The following is a 15277-nucleotide window of genomic DNA, read 5'->3' as shown; positions in this document are numbered from 1 at the left end:
AGTTTTATTTCCTTTGTCTAGTTTCAAATGTAAGATGTTGATGAATGAATGTTATTTCATACCTTATGCTAATACCTTTCCATTATGAGCATTAATAATTTTATGTGTTTTTATTAACTCAAACATGGTTTTATTAGTTGGGTTTCTTTATAAGGAGCTCAATATGGTCCTTCATTTTCGTTTAAAAATTTCAAAATTAAGTTCTTAAAGATGGAATGTTTAACAAAGGATGTAAATAACACTATGTTCATGTACTCAAGTAAAATACCTTAGTTTCCTATTTATTGGCAAAGGTTAGATAAATTTAAATATAGAGTCAAGTATTTATTATCAGTTGACGATAGGATAGATATCAAGGTAATTAAAGAACTTCCTTGTTTGTTAAGTAGTTGAGATCTCCTTACCATTCCATATATCGAGGATCTAATATATATATATATATATATATATATATATATATATATATATATATATATATATATTTTGGTAATGATTTTTTTATGTTAGATGCTTTTTCTTGCTTTAATCTATCATCTTTTATGTATATTTCATGGAAAAAAGACTTTGATTATATGCAACTTTGTGCAAAGTCAAGCCTTACCTATTAGAAAGTAATCCATCAGTGGATTTTCAGAGGTCATAGAGAAAAGCAAAACTAATGTGGTCACCTTTCTACATTGGATTCAACTACCTAAATGAGTCTCCCACCTTTGTCATCCAAAGCAAGTAAGATACCTTGACTTGAGTAGATAATGTTTCAATCAAAGCTCCCAACACCAGTCCATTGTGGCACATCAATATGTAATCTACTCATGTCAATATTGGGACTCTAGGTTTCCATGTCCTTTTTGTGTCGAACTCTTAAAGGTTTGGGGCGTTGTTGGTTTCTTCAGTTCGCTTGAGATAATGATAGTGAGGTGTATAGCCATCATGTACAATTAAAAAGTCACAACACTGATTATGGGGCGTTGTTGGTTTCTTCAGTTCGCTTGAGATAATGATAGTGAGGTGTATATCCATCATGTATAATTAAAAAGTCACAACACTGATTATGCAAAACCTTTGAGTCATATACTAGATTTAGAAAAGGTAGTAGTGAATAATGAGTTCACTATGTTAGCCAAGGAAAAGGAGAATGAGGTGTTGGAAAATCAAGGGTCTCGTGCCAAGAAGAACATGTAAGATGTGAAAAAGGAAAGTTAAGATTTGCAGCCCACGATGATGGTTGAAAAAAATGTCAGAGATTATTAAGTAAAATGTTGTGTCTCTCAAAGAAAAAATTGAAGAAGTCTAAGGGGCCCTCAATGAGTGTATGGATGAAAGTAAGGGAAAATAGAAAGGACACAACATTCCAAGGGAGATAACAAGGAGCATGACAACAAAATACATTCTTAATAAAAAAATAATTATTTAGTTTCTTTATTTTTCATTTCTTGGACTCATAATATATAAGATTTATCTTTACATTTTAATTGTAAAGTAAGTGCAATAGTATTTTCTAACTTATAGTTGGGTTTGTTATGCCTAATAAGGCTAAAGGATGTGGATGTTAGAAGATAAGAAAGAAAGGAGTATTTTGAAGTCAACCAAAATCACTTGGACCCTAAACGAATCTTGTTCAATGTAATATAAATTTAAGGGAGAAGACTAGACATGAGAAGTATGAAACTCGCATGAGAGGTGTAACTCAAGCCTGGGAAGCCTAAACCACTTTTATCCATTGATCTAAATCTATTTGAATTTTAAATTTTATTTGACTTCACATTGTATTTGAAATTCTCAATCAAATGTGTCCTTGGGTAGCAATATAAATCCACCCCTTATCCCTTCCATTGTATACATTACTTTTGAGTTTATGAGAATTAGATAAATATCTTATGTGTTTGTTCTTGTAAGACTGATCAAGTTTCTTTAGATTTTTACTTTGGTTCATAGGAGTCAAGTGGTAATTCATCTTATGACACTTATCTTAGAGGAGGATGACCTTTGAAGTGGTGCATCATTTCTTTCATCTTCTAAATCTCGTATTCTCTTTTTGATTTGATGTCTTGTTCTTGAATTGTTCTTGTTTATATTTTGTCTATCTTTTGGTTCTATATCTTTTTAAATAGTTATTTGTATGTTATTGTGATGTTTATCTTTATCTCTTTTCTTACATGTTTTGGTTTTTTATTTTCATTTTATAGGCGTCCTTTTCTTCTTGTGCACTTCTTGTTGGAATCATTGTCTTTAGTTTCTCGTTATCTTTCCATGACTTGAAACAAATAAATAGATTTAACTTTGTCTAAATTTTATGTTTCATATGTCAATTGCTTCCTTTACTTATATGACACTTATTAACCCTCAAGACCTAGATTGTTGAATTGGCCACAACAAGCAATTAAAGTTATGAAGAGGTTTTTGTAAAATCGATGTGCCAAATTGTTTTCCTAGTTGACGAGTCACCTTCTTCTTAGGGTTTGTATCGATAAATGTATGGATGATATAATTTTACTAATACTTAGGATACAATTATATCTTCTTAAAAGTGTTATAACTAAAGCACCATAATTCAATTGTGACTTGCCTAGGCCACGAGAGACATTTCATGCACAATGCAATAATCTCTTACTTAACTATAGGAATCAAAGTCTTCAATTTGACTTGGTTTACCTAGTCTTTGCCATGAAACAATTGATGTAACCTGCAATAATCTCATTGGAAACAAAATCGTAACATTGACTTTAATGCCTATTGTACTTTAATTTTAGAAAGCATATGCAATATAGATAACTTTACCATTATACAAATAAGCTATGTAAGGTTTGATGAGACATATTTTGTGCACATATTTATTTATGACTTTATTGTACATTGAAATCACTTTCCATATGCCTTATTTTTAGGTTTTAACTCATTTCATTTTAATAGTAATAAATTAGGTTCCATGAACATATTTGCCACAATTTTGTATTTTTAGCTATTCTAATATTTGCTTTATATTAGAATATTCTAATATTAGCCCATGTTTAGACCAAATTTCCTTTTAACTATTCTAATATTTTTAGAAAACATATTTGTCATTGTTTTGGCTATAACTATTTTTGTAGATATTATTTTTGGCCTATTCTAGTTGCACTGTATTCTACATTCCCTAAGCTTTAACATGGATGTATGATTTTCTTTTTCACATATGGAATTCTTTCTACTTTGTATATTCTTTGGAAGTTGGGAGCAACTTTATTAAGTTTTTGTAATAAAACCAACATGAATTCAATTTTTCTTGTTTTATTTTATATTTTTTGTAATTTGGCCTATAAACCTAATTAGAAGCCACATTTAGACTCATATTTACTTTATCTTTTGGAGTCTAGCCACATTTATACTCATATTTACTTTATCTTTTGGAGTCTATATATATATAGTCTAAATCTGCTCTAAACATGTACACATAAATAATTTGTTTAATTTTATTAACTGAGTCTTCATCTCTTTTCCTCTATTTTTCTCCCAAATTTCAAATTGGCTCTTCGTTCTCTTCTCACAATTTCTTTCATTTTGTGTTATTCATCTATGGAGAACTAATTATTGAGAATCAATTCAAGAAATCAAGATCAAACCAATCAAATTGAGTTTTTGCACTAATCATTTATATTTTGAGTTTGTTCTTCATTTCTCTGAATTCGACTTTATACTTTGTGATTACAATTTGTGTTTCCAATTTTAGAAATAAAATTGATTTTAAATCTTGATTTGATAATTATATACATATTTTTATTTGAATTGTATAATTAGTTTAATTTATTAATTGAATTAGTTAATTGTTCAAACTTGGATTGAATCTCTAGATAACTAATAAAAGTAATTTTTTTTTTTACATTTTTAATATGTTTCTCTCCAATTTTTTAAATTCTTAAAGCTCTAGTTTTAATTTGTACGAGGAGAATAATAAAGATTGAATAATCAGTATTTATCCTCTAATAATCAACCTAGGTTGCACATTGTATTGTAGATTTTAGAGAAAACCTTAATATTTGATTTCAAGAATGACACTGACTATCAACGTCTAACAACTATGATTGATCATTGGAGAATTTGATGAGGTACAACTAGCAAAAAATACACATCGGAAGGTTCATAGAATATGGCACATATATAATTCACATTTAATATTTGTTATCATCAAGACTCTTTAAAAGGGATTAAATCATTTAGGTCTCTTCAACTCCTACCCCAAAATATTATTGGTGAGGCAATCTATTTTCAATAGAGAATACGTATTACTGGGAAATGATTTGTTAAGGTTTGTATACTTTTGTTCACATTCACCATTTACCATTGATTTTTCTTTATGACCATGTTGGCAAGCCATGTGGGTTAAGTAATGTCTCTTATAAAAGTTGACCATTAATAATTTATTTCCATCGTGTTCAATTACTTGCTAACACTTCTTCACGAGATTTCTTTTTCTTTGGGCCATTGGATTGGATTAAAGGAGGATGTTGAGGTTCTAGCATATGAAGTCTGGATCATTCCTAACATGTTTACCACATTCCAAGTGAATAGGTCGACATGTCAAGTGACCATGTCTTTTTGTTAAATTGTGAAACTTATAGTTCACCCTACTCATATGCATTCAGAAGGTATTTGAACGAACTAAAAGCTTACTATGGCCTTTTCAAGGGTTAAGTGACCTTCTTTCAATTTAACTCAAAGATCCAAATTGATCTCTATTTCTTCTACTGAACTTTACTTATACCATGAACTTAAAAGATTATTGTATTGTTTATCAGGTTGCTTTTCTTTTTGCATATTGGTTATTGGATAACTTTAATGTCTTTTTGTCGTTGAATCATTTGTACCTATACTCTTTAAAATAGAATATAGGTAGTCACCTTCGAGCATTGAGTATAATTAGGGATGCCAACGAGTTGGGACAGGTACAGGTAGTAACTCCCTGCTTCCCTCCTCACTAGATAACACTAGTGCAGAATGTCCATTTTACCTCGCCTTATATGCCTCGGTTGGCCAGGAACCGAAGCATATAATGGCACGGTGGCATTTTTGCAATTAGAGCCAAGTTTTAGGCCTCGGTTCTCCAAATACCCGAAGCCAAAGAGGGTATAGGCCTCGGTTCGCTCAAAACCGGTGCCAAAGAGGGGTATAGGCCTCGGTCCAGTAGGACCCGAAGCCAAAAAGTGGCTGGAAGTCAGGGTATAGGCCTCGGTCCAAAAAGACCCGATGCCAAAAGGGGGTCAATGGCTTCGGTTCCTCTAACAACCGAAGCCATAGGGTTTATTTAGGGTTCGAAATTCGCGAACCCTTCTTCCTCCTCGCGCTAGCACCTCTGTTCAAGTCCCAACAGAGCCACCTCAACTTCTTCTTCGAACACATAGACCACTCCCAAACCCTAGCCTTCACGCGCGCCCTCCTTAACGCCACAGGCACCGTCTTCTTCACTGGTGTCGGCAAGTCTGGATTCGTCGCCCACAAGATCTCGCAGATGCTCGTCTCGCTCGGCATCCGCTCCGCCTTTTTGTCGCCGGTCGACGCGCTCCATGGTGACATCGGGATCCTCACTGAACGTGATGTGCCCGTCCTCCTCAGCAAGTCAGGCGCCACCGAGGAGCTCCTCCACCTGGTGCCTTGCGCGAGCGATGTTGCGGACACGGGGCCAGTTGAGGAGGTGGCCGCAGAGGCGGCTTTCGAGGGCGGAGCATTCGGCGGAGGGGACGCGGAGAGCGGTGAGGAGGAAAACGCGGGTGAAGGCTTCTTCCTGGAGGACGACATCGTTTTGGTTTTGGGATGATTGGGATTGGGAGTGGGAGGGTATGGTACCTTTGCGGAGGGAGGGTCCGTAGGAGAGAGGGGTTGTGGTAATTGCGCTCATGTACATTGATGCTTTGTGCATCACAAAGCCATTGCTGTTTTAATCAGTTATTTAGCTATCAAAACAAGAAACCCACACAGAGCTAAATGTTTGTTTTCAGTGTCATCTCTTCTCATGGCCGGAAAAGACAAAATCCTCGTTTTGGGACCGACAGGAGCCATTGGAAGACACATTGTGTGGGCAAGTGTGAAGGATGGGAATCCAACGTACGTGTTGGTTAGGGACACTCCACCCACTGTTAATAAGCCAAGGCTCGTCACAGCTGCAAATCCAGAAACTAAGGATGAACTCCTTCAGAACTTCCAATTTGCAGAGAAAGGAATATGCCTCAGTTCTTACCAAGACCGAGGCAAAAAATTGGGTCTATGGCTTCGTGTGATAACCGAGGCCAAAAGATGTACCTTTTGGCCTCGCCCCAATATGCCTCGGTTCCAGACCCGAGGCAAAATGTGAAAAATAACCGGGGCAGAAAGCCCTTTCTGCACTGGTGTAAATATTTGCCTTGTACTTGTCCTTATATCCATGTGGGTATCCGTTATGTGGGTATCCACATATTATTTTAATATCTAAGTATATCCGTGGTACTCTCTGATATTTACAAATAAAGTTCTAAAATTATTTAAAAGAACAATTTAACTATAAAAATCTATAAAAAATTTGTATAAAAATATATAAAAATGGTATAAAGTTATAAAAAAGTGTATAGTTATTAAAATCTATAAAAGATCTATATATAAAACTGAATTTTTAACATTAAATTAAAGATAACAACATCCAAATAAATTTAAATAATCACCATCATAAGTTTCAAACAATGTTAAAATAAAATCAAATTCATATAAGTCCAAATAAAATTACAAAAGTAAATATTAAATCACGTTCATCACAATAGAAATTCTTTAATTAGTGATTGGATCATCAATCCCACCTTATTCGATTGATTCCTACAAAATAAAAAAATTCAAATTACTAACGATTGATATTGTTATATATATATATATATATATATATATATATATATTAGTAAAGAAGTGAGTGACAAAAATAAACAACAATATCAACTGATAGTGATTTTGATTTGTTTATTGATATACAAGTATGAGACAAATTCTATAATATTCCTACTCGTCTTATTAATATACAAATATAAAAAATATTTTTATCCACTATCCATACATGTTCATTTATATTTTTTATCTATTATAGATTTTATCAGGATATCTAACATATAGATTTTCTTGACAGCTCTATATTTGAGGGTCAACTTTGACGGTGATAATAATGCGATCCTCGGTTCTAACTTTATTTCCATGTGCAGTGTAAAAACAATTATGCCAATATCGTTATATGTTATTCTCAAACTCATAATTTAACAATATGCTCATCCTCAATATTTCGTGGTTGTTGGTCATGAACTAGTATGTCTAGGAATTGGAGTTCAGGTAGATGTTGTTGTCGAATAAGTTCTAGGTCTTTGGTAATTTGACTATAGAATAAATACATTTAAACATAAAAGTTTTTTATCCAATATCTTTCGTGATATTTAAGAATAAAATTATTTCGTGCAATACCTTCCTCTAAAGATGGAAAGATAATTAATGTCAGAGGATAAAAAGATAAGATACATAGAAACTAATGATTAAGAAGAGAAGAGTTTAGAAAACGAATATTATTTTGTAAGCACAATTATAGATTTGTACAAGTAATTTGAATATATATTATCTAGAGAAAGGTACAACATTTTAAATATGTATTTGATATTAAAAAAAGAGTTGTATTTTCATCTTTTTGTTAGGCCTTGATTTCAGCCCATTTGTCTATTGAGTTTTAGTTTTTCCAATATCGTTAGACTCCTTTTAATAATATTTAGTTAAATATATTTTTTTATTTCCACAAAATATTATCAAATAGACTAAATTGAAATAAATAACTTATTTTTAAAATTAAAATGACAAAGCAAATATAATATAATAACTACAATATTAGTAAAGAACAAAATATCATTCTACAGAAATCAGAAGTCAAACAATCTTTTTAAGAATTAAAAAAAAAAGTGATATTTGAAAAAAAAAACATATTTAAATATTATGACTTTATTCTGATTTTAAAAAGTGGTTAATTATATTAAATATTCAAATAGTGAAATAATATTTTTATTTCAATCCACCTAAATATTCTTCTCTCCCCAGCCTCCTATCTAACTTGGCCAAAATTGCAAACTCGTCCTCATCTATACGTCATGCACATAAAAAATGCTTCATTTCGCAGCTTTTTACTTTTCCTCCAACTTTTCAACTTTAATAGAAAGAGGTTTCAAATAAATTGGTTCATTTATTTATATTATTTATTTTTTCCGACGCTGGTATCGTTTACCTCTGATTTTTGTTGTGTGTACTCTCTATTGTTCGCCTGATGAATATTTTTTATTACTGTTTTCTTAAATTTGTAAAAAAGTAATTGAAATGTGTTTATATATACACGACTATCTTATTAATGATAGAATGTGTGGTTGGTTTATTATATACGTGTTATATCCTTTTCAAACAAGTACTTAAAAAAAGACTTGCAAACTAACCTTCCACAGCGCATAGTCAACGTGGATATATATGTTTATAAGTTTTATAGTAATTATTTTAAAAGCTATATCTCATATTTTTTAGTCAGCTAATAATACCAATTTTTTTTTTTACTTTATTTGTAAATCATGAAAATAAATTCTCTTTTTTAACAGTATTTTGTTGCATTATCATTCTAGGTTTTCATTTGTTTTTATTATGTTTCCTTAACGTCAACATAAAATAAAATTTACAACACAAAGAAGGTTAGTACATTTTTATGGAGTTGAGTATAGAAAAATAAATGAGTTAATTAATAAAAAATAATAATTAAATGTAAATTATATTCAACTTTAAATTATTTAATGATATGTTAATGTGACATGCTTTATAGAGATCATAGCAATAACACTGTCTGCTTTTTAGGCTTTAAAATATGTTTGGCTGAGAATAGTTAACATATATCAAGAAAAGAAATAGGTAAAATGGTGAACTTGGAAAGTGATTGGTACATAAAGTACACATTTTATTTTCTAGAACTAATACATTAGTATCTTATGTTGTCTTTTCTCAAACTTTCATTCTTTCTCTTCTAAAACAACATATAAACGTAACCTCTCTTCCCATGGAAAAAATTATATATATATATATATATATATATATATATATATATATATATATATATATATATATATATATATATATGGAGAAATTGAACCCTCTCTTCTAAGTCTACCAAACCAATCTTATTTCTTCAAATTATTGGTAGAAAATTGAATCTACAAACTTTCCCTCAATTTCCTTCCATCTAACCACTAAATCACTTTATCACTCCATTTCAATTTCAAGCTAGTAAATAGTAATTAATAGGAGACTTATGATTTATGATTTAGGTACATTAGGCAAGTTTCTCTCCTTTTCTTTCCTAAATTTCTACTTTTTCCTCCATATATGTACGTGCAATGGGGTTCTGAAGCATTTTGGGTTTTGGAGTTGTTAGCTAAATTTTGGTGATGATCGATGGCTAGGGCAAGAACGTTCAAATGATTAAAAGACTCTTTGATTTTATTTTTTTCTCTTCTTCAAGATCTAGTTTTTTAAGATGCAAAGGAAATGACTAATTTGATTCAACTCTCAAATTTTATTATAATTACCCACATGATTTTTTCTATATGTATGCATGTTTTTTCACACAGTTACATGTTTGCCTTCCCTTAGATTAATTTACTATAGGAATGTTACATATCCTAAATGTGTCTCCTACTCAACTTCATCCCAATAGGCTTCCCTCTACTCAACTTCATCCCAATAGGCTTCCCTCTAGGCTTTTAGGGATATTAGAGAACCTAAATTTCCTTTTTATTAGACATAAGACCTCCTAAGATATCTTAAATGGTCAAGAGATTCCATATAAGAAGAGGATAGGATGATATTGGGATACATGGATGAATTACTTTGTTGACTTCTCACTCGACAAATTGTGAAAGTCTTCATTTCCCGGCATACCCTATCGACATGTTGGGTATGTTCTTTTTTTTGTGAAGTTATGGCCGATGTTTGATCTAATCTAAATATGTTTTTGTGCTAGTAAGAATCATGTTGCTAGCTGAAGCACAACTTGGAAACAAAAACATTTGCTTTGACCTTAAGAAGAAGATTGATATTGAGAACAAGAAAAAGGATGGTAGTGGTCCAAGTTGTGGTACTAAAAAAGGTCCAATAGTGGAAACATATCAACTTCGTGCACAAGGAGGCAAAGGGATAAAGAGGAACATGTCAGTTAACCCTCGGGAGTATGCTGGGACTTCCCAGTCTAACCATAAAGACTATGGAAGTCCAGTGGTGGACAACATATATATGCTGAAAAACATAAGCATATCCTTATTTGAGTAAGAGGCATGTGTGGAGGGTAACAACTCTCCAAATTTGCTAATGGACACTTTCCTAGAATATCATAGCCGATCACTAGTTTTTAGCCATCAAGTGGTTGTTATGCTAAAAATGGAGACAAAGGATGAGGGAAAAATCAAGATGGCTAATGAGTTGGCCGAGCTAAAGAACCATATTATGGTTATGAAAGTTGAGAAGGAAGAATAGGAAAATAATTGACAAGAAATAAACAAGAGGCTAAACTCTTGGAAAACTCGCTAGCTAGAGGCCGAGGGAAAATTAATAAAAGCCAAGAAGATAATAGTTGAAGAAAAGCAAACTCAAGAGAGGGTGACCGATAGTTCCTTGAATCCCAAAAGTTAGTGGTATCTGAACATGAAGAAGGCTTTAAGAAATTACTGTTAGTATTATGGTGTTTGATTTAGTCACATATCGCTTAGAATAGTGAGATGTGGTTCTCTATTTTACTATATAAGAGACTCTATGTAAAGCTTTAAGATGCACCAGAAATACAAATACTTCCTAGTGTAGTCGTGGACGTAGGCATACACATTGTACGCCGAACCACGTTAAATCCTCTGTGTCTATTTTTCTTTCTTTTATTCTTTCCTCTATTGCCTTGTTCCTAACAATTGGTATCAAGAGCCATTTTTCTTAGTATGCTTTGTGGTTGCAGCATTGTCTGATCTTTCACATCAGAAAAGATTTGGTTTCTATTTTTTCTTCTTGGGGATCTCAGTTTAGAAAAGTAGTGGGAGCTTTGGTCAAAAGCCGCAGCAGGAGCTTTGGTCAAAAGCCACAGCAAGAGCTTTTGTAAAAGCAGCAAGAGCAATGGCATTGGAAGAAGGGAATGTGAGGATTGAGAAGTTTGATGGCAGTGACTTCGGGTTCTTGAAGATGCAGATAGAGGACTACCTGTATCAGAAGAAGTTGTATCTACCCTTAACAGGGCAGAAGCCAACTGACATGGAGCAGGCGAAATGAGATTTGTTAGATCGGCAGACACTCGGTGTGATCCGGTTGACATTAGCCAAGAATGTTGCGTTCAACATCATGAACGAGAACACAACTGTAGATTTGATGAAGGCATTGTCAAATATGTATGAGAAGCCATCTGCAGCCAATAAAGTGTATTTGATTCGCAGACTAGTCAACCTAAAAATGGGTGAAGGTAACTCGATTACTAATCATATTAGTGAATTCAATACAATTATTGCGTAGTTGACATCAGTGCAGATAACATTTGATGATGAGGTGAAAGCATTAATAGTAAGTTGAAGCTTGATAACATCCGTGACTTGATCTTAAGCGAAGATGTTCGTAGGAAAAGTTTAAGGGAATCTTCTAGTTCTAGTTCTGGTTCAGCATTGAGTACTGAAACTAGAGGAAAAAGTAGCCATAAAGGTCGTAATCAAGGCCGAGGCAGATCAAAGTCTAGAGAGAAATCAAAACCAAAATTCTGGAATGATATCACTTGTTAGAATTGTCAGAAAAGGGGTCATTTTACAAATCAATCTAAGGCTCCAAGGAAGAACAACAACAACAACAAGAGGCAAGATAATGATCAATCAGCAAATGCAGCAACTGATGAAATTGAAGATGCACTATTATGTAGTCTAGATAGTTCTATTGACTCATGGATTATGGACTCAGGTGCGTAATTTCATACTACACCTTCCTTAGAATTATTATCTAACTATGTTCCAGGAAAGTTTGGGAAGGTCTACCTTGCAGATGGAAAATCTCCTGATATTATAGGAAGATGTGATATCAATATCAGAACCTCTAATGGAAGTGTGTGGAATTTGAACAATGTCAGATATATTCCTGCCTTAAAGAGAAACTTAATATCTATAGGGCAGTTGGATGATGAAGGTCATTACACCACCTTTGGAGATGGATACTGGAAAGTAATGAAAGGTAATCTTGTTGTTGCTCGTGGAAAGAAGCGAGGATCTCTTTAGATGATTGCAGATGAGGATATGATATCAGTTGCAGATGTTGGCAACAATTCCTCTTTGTGGCATCAGAGGCTTGGGCATATAAGTGAGAAAGGAATGAAGCTCATGGTCTCAAAAGGTAAAATACCTAACTTGAAGCATGGTGACGTTGGACCTTGCGAACATTGTATCTTTGGAAAGCAGAAAAAGGTTAGCTTCTCCAAAACAAGTAAGTCGTCTAAAGTTGAAAGACTAGCACTAGTGCATACAGATGTTTGGGGGCCAGCTCAAGTGAAATCTCTTGGAGGTTCACAGTATTACGTAACCTTCATTGATGACTCTACAAGAAAGGTATGGGTTTATTTTCTTAAAAATAAATCTGATGTGTTTTCTGTGTTTAAAAGGTGGAAACAGGAGGTTGAGACTCAAACAGGTTTAAAGATTAAATGTTTGAAGTCTGATAATGGTGGAGAATATGACAATAATCAATTCAAGGAGTTTTGTTCAGAGAATGGGATCAGAATGATCAAGACGGTACCAGGAACACCAGAACAAAATAGTGTGGCAGAAAGAATGAACAGAACCTTGAATGAGAGAGCAAGATGCATGAGAATCCAGTCAGGATTACCCAAGGTATTTTGGGCAGATGCAATAAGCACATAAGCCTATCTCACAAACAGAGGACCATCAGTTCCTTTAGGCTATCAGTTACCTGAAGAAGTATGGTCTGGAAATGAGGTAAACCTTTCACATCTGAAAGTTTTTGGTTGTGCTTCATATATTTTGTTGAACTCTAATAGTAGAGATAAATTGGACCCTAAGGCAAAGCGATGTTATTTCATTGGCTATGGATCTGACATGTATGGCTACAGGTTTTGGGATGACCAAAACAAGAAAATTATCAGAAGTAGAAATGTTACTTTTAATGAGAACATGTTCTATAAGGACAAGACTGCAGAATTTGCAAATGCAAATAAATAGCCAGAGCAAGTATCATTAGAAGAAATTTCAGAAAGTGATGTAGTCAACAGAAGGCAGAATACAAAAGTAGAGCCTGACTCAGAGCTTGAGTTAGAGTTTAGGTCAGAACCTGAACAGATAGTAGAGTCGTTAACTCCTGAATTACCGACTAGAAGGTCTAGCAAAACAATTATAGCACCACAAAGGTACTCCCCTTCATTGCATTACTTGTTGTTGACTGATGCTAGTGAGCCAGAGCATTTTGCTGAGGCTATGCAGGGAGGTGAATCTATTAAGTGGGAGCTAGCAATGGAAGATGAGATAAAGTCTCTTCAGAAGAATAAGACATGGTCTTTAACCAAGCTTCCAGAAGGAAAGAAGGTTTTGCAAAACAGGTGGGTCTATCGGTTAAAAGAAGAACCAGATGGCAGCAAACGATATAAGGCCAGACTCGTAGTGAAAGGGTTCCAACAGAGACAAGGAATTGACTTCACAGAAATTTTCTCTCCTGTTGTCAAGATGACTACCATCAGAGTTATCTTGAGTATAGTAGCTGCAGAAAATCTTCATCTGGAGCAGTTAGATGTGAAAACTGCATTCCTACATGGAGATCTTGAGGAAGAAATCTTTATGCCACAACCAAAAGGTTTTGAAGTACAAGGCAAAGAGAATCTTGTATGCAAGCTTCATAAAAGTTTGTATGGGTTGAAACAAGCACCGCGACAATGGTATAAGAAGTTTAATGAGTTTATGAGAAACTCAGGATTTCATAGATGTGAAGAAGATCATTATTGTTACGTGAAGAAATATGTTGATAGTTATATCATTCTTGCCTTCTATGTTGATGACATGTTGATTGCTGGTGATAATATGACATAAATTGACAGGTTGAAGAAATAATTGTCAGAAAATTTTGAAATGAAGGATCTTGGTCCAGCCAAGCAAATTCTTGGTATGAGAATTTCCAGGGATAGATCTAAAGGTATTCTAAACTTATCTCAGGAAAAAATATATAGAAAAATTGCTTAGCAGGTTCAATGTTGGAAATTCTAAAACCAAGAATACACCTTTGGGAACTCACTTAAAGTTCTCAAAAAGGCAATCTTCTCAGACAGAGGAAGAAGAAAATCACATGTCTAAAGTGCCATATGTAACATCCCTAGGGAATATTACTTAAAAATAAACATTAAAATAAATAATTTCATTAAATAATCATCTCGATAAAAATCCCAACGCGGGAAAATTTTATTTCATTAAATTAGCGCGCCAAAACTCATAACTAATTCATAATTCATTACAAGTTCCAAAATTTGCATTTAAAACATAAATTACAATTTAGTAAAACCCTAGCACTACTCCCATGCTAGCCCTCACTCCGCCATCTGGGCATCCTCAGCACCACCTGTATCAACATTTGCTCCCGTGTAACGAATTACACGATCATCGCCACACATAAACAGAAAGGGTGAGCTGAGAAAATAAAACAACAAACATAAAAATATAAGGTAGATCATTTACTCATCTTATCCATTAATTATAAATCTTGGCCAAGACCCTAACCCCAAGACTTAACAGTCTTCAATTCGTACAATTGGTTAGCCTTGGACTCGGGAATCTGATGCTCACACGAACCTGCCCGCTCGTGGTCCTGCCTCTACGAACCTCCCCGCTCGTAGTCCTGCTCTACGGACCTACCCGCCCGTAGTCCAACACATGTGATCCACCAGCCCCCGTACCTTCCCGCACGTGGCATCTCTCAACGTGAGCACGGAACATACGAACCTCCCCGCTCGTATCCCCACGTGAGAGTAACTTGATATGAACCTCCCCGCTCATATCATCACATGTCACACCATCCATGAACCTACCCGCTCATGGCACAGCATCTCCCGATCCAAGCAAGCATTATTGTCAGTCAAAACAGCACCAGGAAGCAAAGATCAACAGCGTCTCCGCCTGGCTCCAGACCACACGTCGCCAGGCGAAAATGCTTCAGACCGCCTGGCGGTATTCACCTCCCGCCAGGCGCCAGCGTCCTCCCAGACCCCACTGTTTTCTCGTCA

The sequence above is a fragment of the Vigna unguiculata genome, chromosome 1, assembly GCF_037176805.1.
Source record: "Vigna unguiculata cultivar grain cowpea cultivar isolate G323 ecotype 2 chromosome 1, ASM3717680v1, whole genome shotgun sequence".
NCBI lineage: Eukaryota > Viridiplantae > Streptophyta > Magnoliopsida > Fabales > Fabaceae > Vigna > Vigna unguiculata.
The sequence above is the reverse complement of the archived record's forward strand: the minus strand, read 5'-3'. Positions refer to the sequence as shown.